The sequence below is a fragment of the Rhipicephalus sanguineus genome, chromosome 2, assembly GCF_013339695.2.
Source record: "Rhipicephalus sanguineus isolate Rsan-2018 chromosome 2, BIME_Rsan_1.4, whole genome shotgun sequence".
Lineage (NCBI taxonomy): Eukaryota > Metazoa > Arthropoda > Arachnida > Ixodida > Ixodidae > Rhipicephalus > Rhipicephalus sanguineus.
The window spans coordinates 78,804,060-78,816,613 of record NC_051177.1 but is presented as its reverse complement, the minus strand read 5'-3'; positions in this window follow the sequence as shown (position 1 = coordinate 78,816,613).

The window sequence follows — 12,554 nt, the reverse complement described above, 5'->3', positions numbered from 1 at the left end:
GGCGTTAGTCGTCGCGTATAGACATGCTGTCAACATGGGTGCATCCACGTCAAACGGTGCTATAGCTGCCAAACACGAATAGACATTGTACAAGCTCTCATATATCACTACACAAGAAGCAGTACTTCTGTGAAGACACGTGTCACTTTCGTGTTATACAGGTTCCTACGACAGAGGTATCAGCCATGTTTTTTTTTAATGATCGATGCTCTAATAGCATGTGTAAACAATATGCACGCTACATTGATAAAAAGATAAATACCTGCACGTGTACCGCGAGGTCCACATACGGAAAGATAGGTATGAAATACAATGCCAGACAACATGCAAGGCAAGACACATGCAAGGCGAGGTACTCATGCGGACACATGCGACAAGGTACTATCGTGAGCAATGTAAGCTCAAACGCGCGAGCGCGTGGCGAATAGCCTCGAACCCTACATCGGCTGATTCGCAGCGGCCACTGTCGGAAACAAAGTAAAAAGGGCGCCGCACTTCCGCTAACTGTTGACACTCCCGCCTCAATATCGTTGCTGCAAAAACTGTAGCTTGTAGCGTGTGAGTGACGGCTAGCGGTGATATGAATTCACATCAACGCGCACAGCCATATCCAATGACCCATCAGACTATGTAGCTGCTGAGATATCGGCTGTGATGTAGCCTGCCATGATGCACAGGCCATGCTTGTATTATATCTTGGTGGTGTTGGCTGAGCGTTTTGCTACGTCTGTTTTATTTATTATTATTTTTCGTGCAATTTTTTTTTGCGTTTTCATTGCTAGCGGCCAATGGCACGCAGTCAGCTGCCATTTCGCAGCAATGCTAGCGAAGCGGGTGTGCCAACAATCAGCGGAAGAGCGCCCCTCCTTTGAGGCTATTCGGTTTTGAGGCTATTCGCCACAAGCTCGCGTGTTCGAGCGCATATTGCTCACGATAGTACACATGCAAACCTACAGGAGAAAGCGCCGATTGTATATCTATATAGCCTGTATCTTAGGACGAGTGAGAAAATAATAAAGCTTATTAATGTGAGAAGCGCGATGTAAAAGGTTTGCGTCTAAAGACAGGAAAAAAAATCACAGGATATCCACGGAGTGAATGATGATGAGTGGGCGAAGCTGCGCAGGTTCATCGGTGAACCGTGAATCTTCCGTGAATTCTGCCCAGTACATTATCACCGACGTCAGATCGGGCGCGTTTATACTAAAGGTTCGATGAGTTATGACGACTTGCAGCCCACTTTAGTTTTACATGTACGCTGTGAATTTTCATTGTTTAGAAAACCATTGCTTTAGAAACATCTGGCGTTCTTTCGTTTTGCTTTTACAAACCATCTGGCGTCTTTCGTTGGTTTATTTCATCAATCAACGGCGTTTTGAACAAAGTTTTTATTGTTTAATCACGCACAGGAGAAATCTCACCAGGCACTACCTTGGAGGTAAACAATGGCTGCTAATGGGAATGAGAGACAAAAGAACTCGGCTTTTAGCTAACACTTACACTTCTACTTCTACTAACGTTTCCTACTGGAACATGCCAATGGCTGCTAATGGGGAATGAGAGACAGAAGAATTCGGCTTTTAGTTAACGCGCACGCTGCGAATTTTTTATTGTTCAACAACGCACAGGAAAAATCTCCCACCGGCACCACCTTGGAGGTCAAAGCGTAAGACCGGTTACGCACTACGACTACTACTACGACTACGAGGGACGAACGGGTGCCGCCTTAAGGAGCTTCGCCCCTAAAACATTAAATGAAAGATTTTGTTTTTTGAGCAAGATATTGCTTGATTTTAACGAAGAACATTGTAGCGCTTTCATATGATCGTTACCGGCCGTACAGCGTTTCGAAATTTGGTTTTGTTTGCTTTTGTAGTCACGCAGTAAGCTACTAGAGAATTCTAAATTGCAAAGTTTTTGTCTGCCGCAGACGCCGCTAATTATTCTTCTTACATCTATTGAGCTTGACAGGGCTCATTAGTTTACCGTAGCGGTAGCACGACTGTGCTCATTTGTTTCCCAAAGGGGCAAGTAATTACCTGAAGCAAGTACCACCAGAAACAAATAAAAACAAATTAGGGTGGCATGAAGTATTCCCGAATGTCCTCGTTCTGTTTTCTCTCTCCAATGAGTTACCCAGGGAGATTGACGCAGCAAATAAGAAATACATAGAGTACAGCTGCTTACCCCCATGTTCTTGTTGAGCACATAAAATACGCCGTAGAAACCATAACACAAGCGAATAAACTTCGATGGCAAGACCACCGCGCACATGCAACTGAGAATTCTCGTTGAACCATACTCAGCGACTCATACGCTGCGAATTGGTGACCAGTGCTTTTTTGTTGCTGTTGTTGTTTATTGATATGATGTGAAGGAAATGTTGGCTCACAAAGAAGACACCGGCTACTCCTTAGCTCTTGAATGGATTGAGCATACAACACAAGAAATAAACACACGAACAGTATTACATGGAAGAAATAAAACACACATATGTCAAACAATACCATCAAAAGGTAAAAGAAAATATCCGTAATTCAATTAATAATACAGCCCCTAATATTGTCTCTAGTCATCTTGGAAATGAATCCTCATATATGCATGCGCAACATAACAGTCAACAATAACTAGGACATATAATAAGTACGACATGCTTAAAATACAGATTAGCTGGCAGCGACTTTATTCAATGTTTTTGATAAGTATGCTTGCACAATTATTTATGTAATATGGAGCGGCCTCTTATGAAAAGAGCGTAAAGAGAGCTACGCGTTTGGTCATACAATCTATTCATTATGTAAATTGATTGACTTACATATAAATTGTGAGGCCCGCGAATGAAATGATAGGCCCACCTTTTATACATGCGCAATATCGTGATTGGGACGTTATGTGTATTTATCTTTAAAGTTCACCAAATGGTTGTGAATCTCAGCAGTAATAGTAAAAGTTAACGTGTACAGGTCGAAAGTAATTTGTTGTGTAGCCGTGGGGGGAAGGAGTGCAGAACCCCGACACCTTCCCCCCACCATAATTTAAGTTTTTCATGTGTGCATACACACGCGCGCGCACAAACGCAGGCACGAACATGGAGGATCTGTATAAAAAGTCACAGTTTTGCCGCAACAGCGACGCAATGAATGCGATAGTAAGAAATTAAAATGTAACGCGAAGAACGGAAAGCAGCTCGAAATTTCCAGCGCGTCGCTCAAGCGCAATAGACGCACGAAAAGAACACACGCAGGACGAGCACGAACTAACATCTGTCACAGTTGTTACTTATTTCTGTTTGAACAGCGCGCTCCTTTCGCAAACGTGGCCGCTGCAGCGAGCAAAGTGACCTTCGTACACTTTGTAACTTCAGCATGGACATCGCGGGGAAAGCAGAAGACATACACCCCCCTCCCCTGAGATAAGCACACGCGCAGGTGACCACGCCCTGTAGAGCGAAGTGCACCGGAGGCACGCGTGCATCGCAACGAGCGGGGCGACGACATTTAGAGCGCGTCCCTCGCGCACTTCGCGCCATCTCGCTGGTGACCAAGAAAGCACGCTGAAGTAAATGGTGTATATAAATAGCTCGCCGTTAGCGTGCTGAAAGACATAATTCTCATAGCCTAGGGCGAGCTTCGGAAAAGGTTTTTCTGAATGATTTTTCCTTGTGGCTTATATATATATATATATACACGCGACATGACGGCGACGGACAGAACCAGCCAAGACTGTCTACATAAATGTATAAAACTATCGGGAACAATTTTTTTTCTGACGTGACTGTAGGTCGCCGCGCACTCGCAAGGCTCATGCGCTGTGGCGGGAGATGTGAGCTTCCAGACACGCCAAATTCCAGTCGCCTGCAAGCGTTCCTTGAGGTTAGATTGTGTTTTTGTGAAGCCCTGCCGAGTGATTCGGTGCAAGCGCATAATGCAGCGAACGATAGAAGAGCGGTACGATGGAACATCAACTTTTGTGTTGGCCTGACGATACCTGACTATTGGACGGTAAGCGACATCGCAACGATTGCCCCAGCCTCGTACTGCTCCGACTTGGCACCAGCTGGCTATTTTCTATACCCAAAAGTGAAATCCCCCCTCAAAGACACCACCATGGGACCTTAAGTGCCCTCAAAGAGAGTTGTACGTGTGCCCTTAAAATATCTCCCGAAAATCCGTCTACCGGGGTGGTTTGGAATCGTGGAAATGACATTGGAAAAAGTGTGTCAATGATCAAGGGATGTACTTGGAAGACTTTTGAGGCATTATAGCAATATCTCTAATAAATCTATTTTTCCGAAACTTTTCGCGATACTCTTTATACAAACCCAGTATATAAAGGTTGAATAAAACCCCTACCCCCCCTCCCCCCCCCAAAAAAAAAGAGAAAGACACAAGAAGAAATATCTAGCTACGCCCCTGGAAAGGTTGGGCGTATAAGAGGGAGAGGGGGATGAGAACGTTTCTGATCTTAAGCTCTGAACCGAGCTTTGCCTATTTACCGTTGCCAAGACTTTCACTACAGTTGCATTGTTGCGACTGTAATCCCGAACGTAGTTCAAAGCCAGAAGGGGGAGCAGCTTTTATTGTTCTGTATAGATGCTATGACTGAAGTTATAGCGTCATATAAGTCTCTTTACTACTTTTACATTTTAATACCCGAATATACATTGTATTACTCTGGACTAATTAGTGTTTTCTTTTTCTTTGTTGTAATAAGAAAACGTCACGCAAAATATGCAAACGTGCTTGCTTCCGCTAGAGTTGCTTTTCGGTCTATTATTGTGGAGCTTCCCATTGGGGAAGCGTGAAGATCTTTTTTAATAATTTCGAAGAGCTCCGTCAGTGCAACAATCTGATATTTCTGCTGCTAACGAATGTACTGAGCGCACGTAAAGAGGATTAGCGCAAAACCGGCTGCGGTGGAAGCAAACATAAAATCAATTTACGGTTGCACATCGTACACACGAAAGCAGGTAACAAAACGGCCGGCAGTAACAATGCGAGCAACAATAAAACATTTCCCCTAGTGTGTCGTTAAAAGAAACGGCGTCGCAATTAATCCTAGCACGTAGACTAATAGAAATTATCGAGGTTGCTACAGATACATAATAACAGTGAGATAGAAGCTCTCTCGTAAAAGTGAAAATGACGGTCGCCTTATATTGTGTCCGCTTTGTGTCCGCTTAAATAGGTCACTTTGCTCCATGTCATTTCCCTTGACGCCGCTTCGCGTATAGCGTCTTTCTTTGAATTGGAAGCATTTCTGGGCGAACCAAAGATACTTTGACTGCTTATTTACTAACTAACTAACTAACTAACTAACTAACTAACTAACTAACTAACTAACTAACTAACTAACTAACTAACTAACTAACTAACTAACTAACTAACTAACTAACTAACTAACTAACTAACCACCTATCTATCTATCTATCTATCTATCTATCTATCTATCTATCTATCTATCTATCTATCTATCTATCTATCTATCTATCTATCTATCTATCTATCTATCTATCTATATCTATCTATCTATCTATCTATCTATCTATCTATCTATCTATCTATACGCCTGGGCGCTCTCGTAGTCGTCTTCTCAACTTGGCATACACCAAGATAATATACGACTTTCAAAAGGATCTTATTCTACAAGCAGCTTTGGCGTCAGTCGTATTTTGTTAATACGAGCACAAGTTTCGAGACTGGAGAATGGGCTTAGATGGCAGTGCTAAAAAATCACACGGATGGTAGACGGAATATGTCACGGTTTAAACAGTTACAGATCTTTCTTGCTTGATCGTCTATTATTATCAAAAGTTATCAAACGGAGAAAAAAAGAAGAGCACGAGCTCTTTGTTTTAATAAAATCAAACGGCATTTCATGTCTTCCCGTAAATACAGTTTCAAATCGTAAAGAGACAGAACTAGGACTTGTTGCAAACACGGGAATTCCATTCGTTAGGATTTTAACATTGCAAAGCTTACAGAAGCGCATGTCCGAGTTGAATGACTTTCCTTCTTCTGTAAGCGATCTTGCAAAAGCGTAAAAGGAAACATTTCCCTTCGAGTTTCTCTTCTTGATAAACCCAAACAAAAGCCCAAAACGCTTTCGAAATCTGGAAAGAAATAATAAAAATGTGGCGTCCACGCGATTCGATCAAAAGCTCAATTGTATGGACACCATCCCGTCCGTTGCTATTGACATATCAGTACCTTGCTCAATGCTCCAAAACTTCTCGCCGCTTTTCTTGCACTCTGCACCGGAATAGAGCAAAATATATTCTAAAAAAAACAGTTATGCTGTTGAATTCAGTCGTTTATGTCTACTTATTTGGTCGAGTGTGTACAACGTGAAAGTTTTCTGCGACTTCCGTAGTTATAGTTATTGAAGTATGACACATCATGAAACCAAGCTTTGCTTTCTGCATCGACATTTTAATGTTCTTTGCTATCATGTGCATGCAGAAATATTCATTGCGTAGTTGCTTCAAGTTGCATCGACTTGCAATCCTGTATTTATATTTTTGCCTTAAATATTTGGAGTGGCTGTAATGAATGAGGCCTGGACATGAACTGTTTATTACTGGCCAGTCAGCAGCGGCAAAAGTAGCCCCGAGTGTTTGGCACTCTCTTCTTTTCTGTTGCAAGCAGACGCACCTGCCTCTTGATTCTTACTTTATTACGTTATTGTTTCAAAAACTTTAAAGATTGGCATTTGCAAAGCAGTTAGGGTGGGCGTAAGTACAGAGTGGGCGGAAAGTAACTGCCTCTTAAGAGACGTGTGTAACCTTTTATTGCTTCGCCAGTTTCATTGAAACAAGAGCGTTTTGTTCCTTACAGTCGGAGAATATTTATGCATTGTAAAATTTCGTGTAAGTACCACCATTATTCACTAACTTTCTTGTAAAGGATTGCGGCGCTTTCGAAAAAGTTCTGCGCATATTCACGTGGCGCGTTTGTAGACCTTTGCCGAATGCGCTCTTCGATTTCATCAATACGCTTTTCATGTTGCGCGATAAACTTCCTCTCTATCCCACCTCAACAGGAACAAGCCGCTGTGTTATAGAACTTCTTGCAGGCACGCTTAGCGGGCCACGACACGCTAACCAGCCTTCCGAATCTCTTAGCATACCCACAAGTTTTGTTGAGATTCATGTCTCTGATACCTCCAATGACATAAATGAGATATGCAACAAATTCTCCGATTGAAACGAACAAAATATTTTTGTTTTATTCATATTGGTTTAGTATTATGACAGTTATAAGCAGTCCTTAATAGGGAGTTACTTTTTACCCACGTGGTAGTTATCACCACAGCTGACCATAACCCTTGACCATAGTTTTTTAAGAATATAATTGTCATAACTCAGTGCTTCTTTAAAGGCACATTTGCTCATTGTTCAGGTGATACTTTCACCTAAAGTATAATACTTGAGAGAAAGCACTATACTAAAAGCACTTATTCGGACACTCCTGGAGTATTCTCGTCATCGCCGTGATGTCCCGGATGAAGCTAAATCACACTAAAAATGAGCGACCCGCGCAACTTATGTTGGTGGCCACTTGATGCGGACAGAGTGGGAAGGCGAGCATGCGAGGGCAAGCCTAGTTCCGCTTTGGCTTTATGAGGAGCCGTCTTCCATTTTTCCCAATAATAAATATGAGGAACAGGCAACATCCAGGAAGACTTAAAACACGTCATGTGCGACTGCTCCCGTCACGAAGCAGAGCGACTGATTCTGAATGCAGCATTTAATTTGCAAAGCGGCTTGAGCTTGGAGCTGTGGCAACTCCTCGGCCCGTGGCAAAGCACGGACTGCGCGACACGCAGTCCATCATGCAAAGCAATATTGTCCGTGTGGGAGAAAGAAAAAATGAACACTAACTTTACTCGCCAGGTGAACGTCCTTTGACTACTGCTTTCTCTTGAGGCGACTGTGCGGAGTTGTGCTTTGCCGCATAGCACGTAGTTAGTTACGGAGAGCTTATAAGGTTGCTTCGCTACCTGCTTCATCTCGTGTAAGAAAGAAAACAAGGATCGGGCTCTGCCGACTAACTAAAATGAGAGCTCTCTAACTGATCATAATACAAGTGCAGACACCAGCGAAACGAATGATTTCAGCCGACCTCAGAGATTTTTTCGGCTTTGTACTCGTTCATTACGAAAACACTTACTTCTGTTTACTTCATGGACCTTTTTTTTTTACAAAAACACGGCCCTATTACCTTTTGCCTGATTACAGTTTGTTTGCAGACTTGATTGGACGGCACCTCGGAGCTTTGTTCCACATCTTGTTAAATGCTCCACCGCTTGTTAAAGGAAAGACATGAACAAACTACGGAAAGCAATTATTATATTTGCAAATTCCTAATCTCCTCAATGATGAATATGCGCTATTTGATATTATGGAACGCTCTCTAACTCTGTCAACACTGAGAAAAAAATCAATACGGTACTTTCGCGGAAAACATCCTGTTGTGTTCGAGTGCTGCATAATGTTATTTTCTTTCATCAATTTCTTGCTGCGCTATCAAAAAATATCTGGCTCCAATTATTGTAAAACCGTGTATCTACACTTTTTCATTTGTGTTTGTACTTATTCGGATTATTGCACTTTATTCTGCTGTATAAAAGTAGTTCATATGTAATTGTGACATTTATGTACATGCACACATATATGTGTATATGCCTGCGTGTGTTTTATTACTTTTTTTTTCTGCAGCTGTCCGCTGTTGTCTGCTGTTCTCGTGCTGCCAGAAGCCTAGTCAGGCGTGTATAAACACGCCTTTTGTTCCGGCACCATGACAATTCATGTCTCATGTATTGTCAAAAGTGTAAATGAACTTCAAACTTCAAACATCACTATGGGTCGAACTAGGCTTTCGTGTTCTCATTGTGAGAAAGTTCTAAGCATTTTACAGCGAGAGCTGTTGTGAGATCACAACAACGTCCGTTTTTGGCGCCCGTAGTTGTCTGCCGCCGTGGCCCGTGTCCGTAACCGCTATCACTCAAAATAAGGAAAAAAAACGAATAATAAAAAATATCCACGATGGAACGGTAATTCGAACCTGGGCCCTCTACGTGAGAGCCCAGTATTCCACCACAGAGCCATGCCGGTGCTTGAAACTCCTTGGCAGAAAGACCCCATACAGGCTTCACATCGGAAAGGAACCACAATAGTATATGCAATATAGCATGGTAGAATAGTAAAATAACAACCAGGCGTCACACAATGTGACTTGCCCATATTTCTTCATCGTCATCAGGCACAGCATCTACAAAGCGCACATGCGTTACAGGTGTTTTGCAGGTACCACGGTTCTTGACCAGCATGACAAAAAATGGCAAAGTGGCTGCTTCCCTACTTCACAAAAAATAGGCAGGCGTTGTGCCCCTTTAGGTGGCAGTTGCCGGCTTGCTCTCTCCCCGTTTTCTCTGTATCCTTGTGTATCCATGTATGCAAATCAAATAAATACATAAATAAATAAAATAAAATATTTATGATAATTTATAGCGTAGTGGGTACCTCTCAAGTGCACTTGTATTGGTTGCCAAGAAAGTCCATAAGGCCCCCATGATCCATTTTCCACGGTCTCAATAACGCTATTTCCCTCTCTGTCTCTCTTTCTCACGTTAACATATGTTATTAGCGGTGGTGGGGAGGGTGAAATAGCGGCCGGGCGTTACACAATGAGAACTACGTAACTAGTAAGTCGTTTAAAGCTCCAACCATTACAAAGGGCTCAGCCGTAATTCTTCATCGTCATCAGCCGCCGCATCCACAAAGAGCACATAATGCCTTACAGATGAGGAGCGGGCACCTGGCTTCTCCACAGAATGGTGAATAATGGCGTAGTGGGTGCTTCCCAACTTCACAAAAATTATGATTTATAGTGAAATGGGTACTTCCCAAGTGTACTTCTATTAGTAGCCCCAAGAGACTTTACAACGGGATCAAGAAATGCCACTCTGCCAGCTTTCGCTGTGACTGTGCTGCGCTTTCCGCGCAGGCCTGGCGTTTTTTTTTTTTGTTGATTATCCCTTGGCATCCGACACTAAAATGTTGCATGCTGCACGTGGTCGCGGTGTGTTCGGCGGTTATATTCCCTAAAAAACGTCATCATATTTGCCGTACATACCTCTACCGTCTCTTCTGACGGCTGATGGTTATTGTGACAAGTCTGGAAAAGAAGCCACACTTCATTTATAGACGTTAAAATTACAGAAAAATTACCTTTAGGCTATCTTTTATCTATCAAGATTCTGTTATATTCTAACTGGCTTGCTGTGGAGAGGTCGACGTTAATATCCCCTGGACTACTGCAATTCTATAAGTTCTGCAGCGGAAAAAGAAAAAGAAAGTGGCTACCCCCCCCCCCCCCCCAAAATAAACGAGTAATGTAAAAAAACACACGATATAAAATTCGTTACAGCATTAGTTGCAAGCACGTAAAGCTCATGCTGTAGTAAGTTTGCCGTCCAATTTTTGGTGTCTAGACTCATTTATAAGGGCACACATACACAAATTTTAGTCTGGTGTTCTTTTATTTGCTGCAGTATATTGCTGATTGTCTACTAGTCATAACATCGCACGTCGCTTTCTGCAGCACTAGACAGATGATTAATTACAGTCTGTTTATTACAGACCAGTCTCCATTTCAGTTTTGGAGACATCCGAGAACAAGCTGCCGCATGACACTAACGCCATCTAGCGTGTGAAACGGTACACAGAACTGTGACGCGCTTCCACGCTGCCTGCATAGTCTGCTCGCGTTATTTCGCTGTCGCATATGCTGCGCGATGTCATTCCTGTGGTCCTCGTATGGTGCCCGCGACTTTCTTGAGGCTTTCACGCTTTCCACAAGTTCGATGCGGGCACGGACTCGCGAGCAGCCGCCGAACGGTAGCCTGCTCGCACAAGCGCGGGCGACTATAACGTCATTATTATAGCTGCGCCAACTCGGAGCTCGGCCGCAGTGGTGTCGTCTCGGAAGTTGGGGGTCACCTTCAGGTCAATTTAGATGATGTCAATGTCGCGAGGTGCGACGTATAGCGGCGGATCGCGCACGCGAACTTCAAAATTCATATAAATTGCATTCCAAATAAGCTATATTTACTGTTGAGATTTGGTAGATGATATTAGCATATTGACGGGAATCGATCCCGCAGGCTGTCTCAGCTGCGAAATTTCCTGTCAGTACCTGGCTAAGTGAATGTAAAGATCAAGTCCGCAAAAAACCCTGACAGATATTGCATTGAACAATAAGAGCCAAGAAAAAACATTTTTGTGTAATTTGAGGGGCAACAAATATCTTCTTTCATGGTTTCAGATACAGCTCTAGTTTAATGATGAATACTCTAGCTGAACGTGGCATAAGGTGTACGAAATTTTACGAAGATGCACAGTTAACACGGTATGCTAAAATGGTAATAGTTCTACCAATAGCGCATAGTAATGAAAAAATAGCGGAAGCCAAAGAAGTTGTGGTAATCTGGCGGCACACATTGCTACGGCAAAAACTCAGATTCGTTAAACATTTTCGGAAAAAGAACCCAGCCTGCTTCGTACCTAAATTTAGAATGGCTGGTGAAAACCGTATCATCTATTCGTAAGTTGAATGCTTCGAGAGGTTGTGTAAAAAAGTGATGGAACGAAAAAAAAGCACTATAATGGAAGCACTTTGTAGCATTAAATGTCGCTTTTCCAATAATTATGATTCTATCACAAGCACATCTGAATACAGAACGGCCAACTGTAAAAAAGAGAGAGAGCTGCCTTATCGATTTAGTCAAGAACAGATGTTGCTGCACCCTAAATCCAGACGCCTACAGCAAGCGTGTCGCTTTTTTTCTGGGCAATCAGCGCACTTCTCATAACGATAAATGTTATGGTGACAAGGAAGTGGTATTTATTTCAACGTGTTTTCTGGTGCTTCTCAGCCAAGGCGCCAGTTGTGACTGTATTTATTTGTTCAAGCGCCTTACTGAACTGAGCAAACCGAGTAAAATCAATGGCGAGGTTGCACGCAGAACAGTTTTCTAGGAAATTGTGTATTGAAGAACTTATACTGAGTGCGTGAGTGTTGTAACATGTGCCTTTGTATATCCCTGTGTTTGTTTTCTTCTTCACGACGACGACTATGATGCAAAAGAAGAGGAGCAGCAGGCGAGACGCATTTGCACCAACCTCCCGCTGATGCAGCGGGCACGTGGAGTCGCGCGAGCCAATGGGGTCCTGAACTAAGGGCTCCACGCTATACGAGGCAGATCTTTCATCCTTCTGCGAGTAAAAGTTTGTTTCTCTCTCCTTATATACATTTAATAAAAAAGCCAAAATGCCAGGATAGAAATAACTTAGTTATGCTTCTGCTTTTATATTTGAATTGGTGCGCTTTATTTAATGTCCGTTGCAAAAGTGCTGAAACAAGACCTCGAGCTAGATATCTTGTAACCTCGAGGTCATATTGTAAGATTAATTGAAGAGGCAGTACGGAACCTGGTTGCTAATTATATATTAGGCGCGAAACCTAGGCGTGTACGCTTAGGACTGTCGTTTA